Source organism: Macrobrachium nipponense, chromosome 22 (genome assembly GCF_015104395.2).
Source record: "Macrobrachium nipponense isolate FS-2020 chromosome 22, ASM1510439v2, whole genome shotgun sequence".
NCBI classification, from domain to species: domain Eukaryota; kingdom Metazoa; phylum Arthropoda; class Malacostraca; order Decapoda; family Palaemonidae; genus Macrobrachium; species Macrobrachium nipponense.
In genome coordinates, this window is record NC_087213.1 from 12,087,824 (window position 1) to 12,094,356 (window position 6,533).

The window sequence follows — 6,533 nt, forward strand, 5'->3', positions numbered from 1 at the left end:
TCCGACCCAAGCTCCTGAAGTCCGTTGATTTCCCAGTAGGGCTCCCCAACCTGTGTCCGATGCGTCGGAAAAGAACTGTAGGTTCGTGGGAGGATGGGTCGTAAATCTAACCCTTCTTCCAACCTTGCTCGAGAGAGCCACCACCTTAGGTCCTCTTTTATTTGATCTGTGACAGGAAAGGTAATCGAGTCTGTTGTGTCTTCCTGCACCAAGAGGCTCTCAGGAAAAACTGCAGAGGTCTCATGTGCAGTCTTCCAACGTCACAAATTTCTCCACTGACGTCAATTTTGCCCAGGAGCCTTCATCCCACTGATTGGCAAGAACCTTACCTTTTTGTCCAAGAACTCCTGAACTGTCTCCAGACAGCCTTGAACCCTCTTCGGGGACAGAAAAGCCCGAAAAAACTTGAGCATTCAGAATCATCCCCAAATAAAGGATGCTCTGAGATGGAACCAACTGGGACTTCTGTTTGTTGACCAGAATTCCTAACTTTCTGGCAAGATCCAGAGTTGTTCCAAGGTCCTTCATGCACCGACTCTCTGATTCCGACCGGAGAAGCCAATCGTCCAGATAGAGGGAGATTCTTACTCCTAATATGTGTAGCCAGCTTCCTATCGGGGTGGGGGATAGAACCCCATGGTGAAAACTTGAGAGCGGTCGCTAGTCCGAAGCAAAGCGCCCGAAACTGAAACACCTTGCCTTCGAACATGAAACTCAGGTACTTCCGAGATTCGCGATGTATCGGAATGTGAAAATAAGCGTCTTGCATGTCCAGAGAGACATCCAATCCCCTGTCTGATGGACTCCAGAACCGACCGAGTGGTCTCCATATGAAATTTTGTTTTCTGGACATGCAAGTTCAGGCGCTCACATCCAAAACCGGCCTCCAGCCCCCTGATGACTTGGGAACTACAAAAAGGCGATTGTAAAAGCCTGGAGGAAAATCCCCTTCTATCTGTTCTATCGCTTCTTTGAGAACAAGCGCTTCCACTTCTGCGGCTAGCGCCAGAAATTTGTCTGAGCCCAGAGAGTATGCCTGGAATGGAATTGGCACAGGTGAGAGCGAGGGAGGTGAAACGAGAGGAATACGATAGCCGAACTTGAGTACTTGCACTACCCAGGCTTCTGCTCCTCTGTTTTCCCATTCCTCCCAAAACAGAGCCAGCCTGGCTCCCACTGGTGCATGAAGAACCGAGCTTTCATTTGGAAGGTTTGTTAACCTTGGCCGAGGCCTTAGACTGAGGTCGCAAATTCGATTTCGGCCGAAGAAGCGCTTGGGTTTTCTCCCTCGAAAAGGCGCTTGGGCCAGAGGAGAAACCGAAGGAACAGTCTCCACGGAGGGCTTTAGGTCTCTTAGTAGACTGTGCCAGTAAATCCGAAGTAGATTTCTTATCTAGCGCAGACGAAATTGACAACACTACATCGTCTGAAAGAGGTTATCTTTCACAAAAGGAGCAAACAAGAGAGCAGACTTCTGTTGGGACGTAACCCTTTTAGAAGCAAAGGAGCACCAAAGTTTGCCTTTTTTCTAAGGGTACCAAAGGCGATGAGCGAAGCTAACTCATCACATCCATCCCTAATGGATTTGTCCGCACAGGACAGAACACCAATCCAATCCTCCGCTAACTCCTGGGAAAGAGAAGGACAGTCTTCGATCTTGGCCGCTAAAGCGCCAATAGTCCAATCAAGGAAGCTAAAGACTTCCAAAAGTTTAAATTGATTCTTTACAACGTGGTCCAACTCAGGCGCTGTAAAGAAAACTTTCGCTGCGGCGAAAGCAGATCTTCTAGAGGAGTCGATTAAACTGGAGAAGTCTCCCTGGGAGGGAGGGCAGAAACTCCCAGAGAAGGAGCTTCCCCAGTTACATAAAAACCTATACCTCTTACGAAGCAACTTAGAGGGAGGGTAAGCAAAAAGAGCCTTCCCTAAGTCTCTTTTCATAGACATCCATTTCTCCGTCTCTTTCAACGAATGTCTAACCGCTTTAGATAGAACAAGTTTTGGGGAGGAGAGGGTCTGAAGTTTTCCTCCTCATCAAAAAAGTCGAAGTTTGCGGGGAGCGCGGAGCCGCTTTCTCAAATAATCGGGATAAGATACCAGAAGAAATCTAAGGAGACGTGAATAACATGAGATGTGATGTGAATCCTCCTCCTCTACTTCTTCTTCATTCTCCGATACCGCCGAAGAAGTAGACGGAACTACAACCGGATCTGAAGGTTTCGAACCACCCTTGGACTCATTCATCCAGTTGGTTAACACTCTCTAACTGCTTGCGCAAAGGCGCCAGAGACGAATCAAAAAACAGTTAACGTAGGCTTGGAAGAGCCTAAATGTTCAGCAGGAGGCGGAAAAAAACTACTTGCGCCTCGCTCGGAGCCGCCGAAATTCGAGGCGAAACAGGCGCATCAGGCGTAACAGACGAAAAAGCGCCTAAAGAAAACACCCTTAGAACTGCTAGCTACAGCGCTAAAACCACAATTCTCTACTAGTAGATGGAGCCGAAAAAAGGCACAGATTGAGGCGACGAACGAGCCGCTAACGGCCGAGGGCGCAACCCTACTCTCAGGCTCCTTATACCAGCTTGACTGGAGGAGGCGAAGAATCGGCGCCTGAACGCCTCTTTAAGGGACGCGAAACGGGCGAATCTCGCCAAGAGCGCCGGTGCGACCGGAGACGAATCGCTTGAATCATTTGAAAGGCGTCTGACCGCAACACCTTTCCAACGCTTAACCGAGCCCTGTTGAGGCGCAACAGGCTCAACAAGAGAGGCGCCTGTCTGTGGGCAAATCCCGATCGACTCCCTTGGACTTCCGGTATGTCTCTCCCCGGTGCGGGGGAGCTGGACAGTGACCTTTGTCTAGGAGACGTGTCAGGACAGACAGACGCACCCTCAACTACACTCTTACCTGAGGCCGCTTTCTCAAAAACGTCTTAACTGAATTACCAAGTTGCAAAACCGTATTTGCTAGTACCGAAAATTTCTGATCTAACCTCGATTCCAGACTGGCAATGGTGTCGGAAGAAACTACACGGGAAGCCGGAGAAGTGGGATTAGTAGAGGAATAGGAGGTGTAGTTAAAGGAGACATAACAATTTGAGGAGAAACAGAAGGAACAGATGCATCGCAAGACGAAGCAGAGCTAAGTCTACTTTCCCTAAGCGCTGCTTTTCTAATTCTGTCTTTAGCTAATTTCTCCGAGTATGAACTAAAAAACTTCCATTGAGAATCAGTCCAATCACTACACTCGTTACATGTTCGATTCTGCTGAACAAAAACCTGTCCCCTACACTTAAACACATTTAGTGTGAGAATCATACTCTAGCTTGGATAATCTAGTTTTACATCCTGAAATGCAAAAAACCTAACTCCCGTACGACTAGAATCCGACATGGCAACGCCTAAATAAAAAGCAAAAATAACAACAACGCCAAAAAAGAGTACTTCACCAATTCCGAAGCATCAAATCCACAAGGAAAAACAAAAAAAGCGAAGCAAAGTTATCCAACCGCACCGACCACCGATGTTCACGGACGCCGGCGGAGGAAAAGAATTGGATTCACCTGGGCATTTGTACCTGGTTCTCCCGACCGTGGAGGGAGATGACGTCATCACCACCAGTGTTGGCGACGCCGACGCGCTAAATTTGAATTTAGTATCCTGCCGCTCGTGGAAATCACGGCTCTATAATTGTTCGGTAAGACACTACAATAAAACTGGTAAATTAATGTCTATTTAGTTGAGGTGCCAACATATTACAATTTGCTGATGTATCCTTTGTGGAAAGTTTCACTGTGGTGTCAGTGTTTCATGATTAGTTTCTGGATATTGTTGGTTTGTCTATGAATGATTTAAATGCATGCCTGTCACTTCACCATCATCTTCAAACTTGACTGTCTTCAATTCCAGTGCCTTTAATAGTTATCAATGGCTACAGTGACATCTTGTGAGGGCACGTCATCCCTGCCAACTATGGTCTTGATCAATCACATCGCACTAAACATGACAACTTTCTCCAGCCATATCTGACAGTGGTCTCCAAGTCCATAGTTCTTTCATCTTCAACTGTGGACCGTGTGGACTATATCGTTTAGGAAGATATCGCTCTTCCTGTGGACTCACCCTCCCACTGTGCCTGCACTGATGACAAAAGTTTATGTTAGGCATCTAACCCTCACTGCCATTGCCTGCCTTGGGGATCACCAAGTGAGATTATCCAACCCAGCACCATTATAAGAATTCTTCTCGTCGGTCTGCTAGTCCACAAACCAGTGCTGAGTCTTCTTGTCCAATTAAAGAGTTCTCTTATGACTGTTCAAACATTGTACCATTGTACAACTGTTTCTTCAACTACTCCACTATTTCTACCAATGATACTTCTCATGGACCAAATTATTCTTCTTTCCCTACTGCTTGAACTATAGCTCCAACTTGCCTGTCAATGAGAAGGTTAGATTAGGATCCTCCAAAAGCATTGTAATGGTAGAAAAATTGGACAAGAGCCTGCAGAGGATTTATAAGCACTCCAGGCCAACACTTTCATGGTGAACTTTTCTGGTTCTGCACTATCTTTCAGACTGAATGTTCTTCTTGGCCCCTGTGTAAAGCCTCAGTTGCTGGCTTGTGAGATAATGACCAGGGGTCTACCTCTAAGACCATCAAGCATCATTAGCTAAGTCACTGACAGCTATTCACAAGACTATAATCTACACCCGTGAAGTTGTGATAAATCCAGGATCATACACAACCCAACGGTTGCCTTCACGTTTGTGTGGATACCATTGCCAAAGACACCCTGAGACACCCTGACCTCCTTCAGATTCAATCCCATGGTCTACTGCCAAGATAGACACCAGTGAGCAGTTCTAAAGGAAGAGCCTAACATTGTTTATGAGCAAGAGTGGGTTCTTGGTGGTGCTAGCACCATTTGCAGACAGTTCACTATTGCTGGGGAAGTGGCTAAAAACCAACGTCTCATCTTTTCCTTGGGATGCACTTTGCTCTTCACAAGTGGTACACTTACTACCTGCTAGCTCATATGATGAAAAAGAGGGATGTAGCATTTCCAGTGTACTCTGACCTCCTTTCTTCAGCCGAATAATGTTTGTGGAAAAATTGAAAAAAATAAATTACCACCAAGACAAAAGAAAAAAGCAAAATATAATGGAAGAGTAGCTTCTAATCCACCAACAACTCTGTACTAAACAGCCTACCACAGCAAAATACCAAATTTGTAACTAATTTGTATTTTTTATAACTAACAAACCTGAGGTCTTAACATTAGGATTTACTAGCGCCAAGCTGGAAACCGGTAGAATTAAAATTACACTTGTGAGATCCAGGGACTAATGGCATCTATACAGGTCACGGGGCATGTATACCCAGAATGCCACGGGCTACCTGTGACCCACCAGTTATATTCTAACCCAGTTTAGACTGCTAGAGGGGTGGTTCGAGGTGGGCCTATTTAACTGTTAAGACCTCAGGTTTATTAGTTATGAAAAAAGTTATTGTCATGATACATAAAGTTTTTGTTTTATGCATACTTACCTGGCAGATATATACTTAGCTATAGACTCCGTCGTCCCCGATAGAAATTCGAATTTCGCGGCACACTCTACAGGTAGGTCAGGTGATCTACCGCCCCGCCGCTGGTGGCGGGAATAGGAATCATTCCCCGTTTTCTAAGACAGATTTTCTCTTCCACCTGTCTCCTGAGGGACGGTCGGGTGGGCCATACACCGTATATATCTGCCAGGTAAGTATGCATAAAACTTTATTGTATCATGACAATAACATTTTTATGCATTCAACTTCACGTGTCAAGGATAATATACTTAGCTGATTGGCACCTTTGGCGGAGGGTAAGAGACAGCTAATCTACTGAAATAGACAGGAAACACATATGTTGTAGGTAATAAAATTAAAAACCTTGATTCCTACCTGTGTTAGCGAAAGACTTCATGGCTACTGCCTAGGAGCCCGTATCGCTTCAAGAGCCTCAGCGAGGTAGTGACCTCATGCTAAGAGTTCTTGATGGTCTGTTACAGGGGTCTTACCCACTTACGCTTCAGAACCTTAGGATCTTTGTCAATGGGGTCCTATCCACTTACATGACAAAACACCTTGCCTATTGGCATGATCATAGAGCACGACACTAATCCGATCACCTGATCCTCATTGGGGTTAGTACTAAGATTGAAAGGAGTCATCCCCGAACATCCTTTCAAGCAACCCACAACTCAACAACAATATTAAAACTAATTATTAAAAATATTAAAAACAAATTTAAGGATCAGCGTCTGCTCCATTTCCCAGCATAGTATCCGCTGATACATAAGGTCCAAGAGCGAAACATTTATCGTATGTTATTCTAACATCCTTTAAATAGTGGGATGCAAATACTGAATTGCACCTCCAATAAGTTGCTGCTAAAATGTTTCTCATGGACATATTCTTCGTAAAAGAAAGGGAAGTTGCCACAGCCCGGACTTCGTGAGCTTTCACTCTCAGCAGCTTTAAAGAGTTCTCTTGG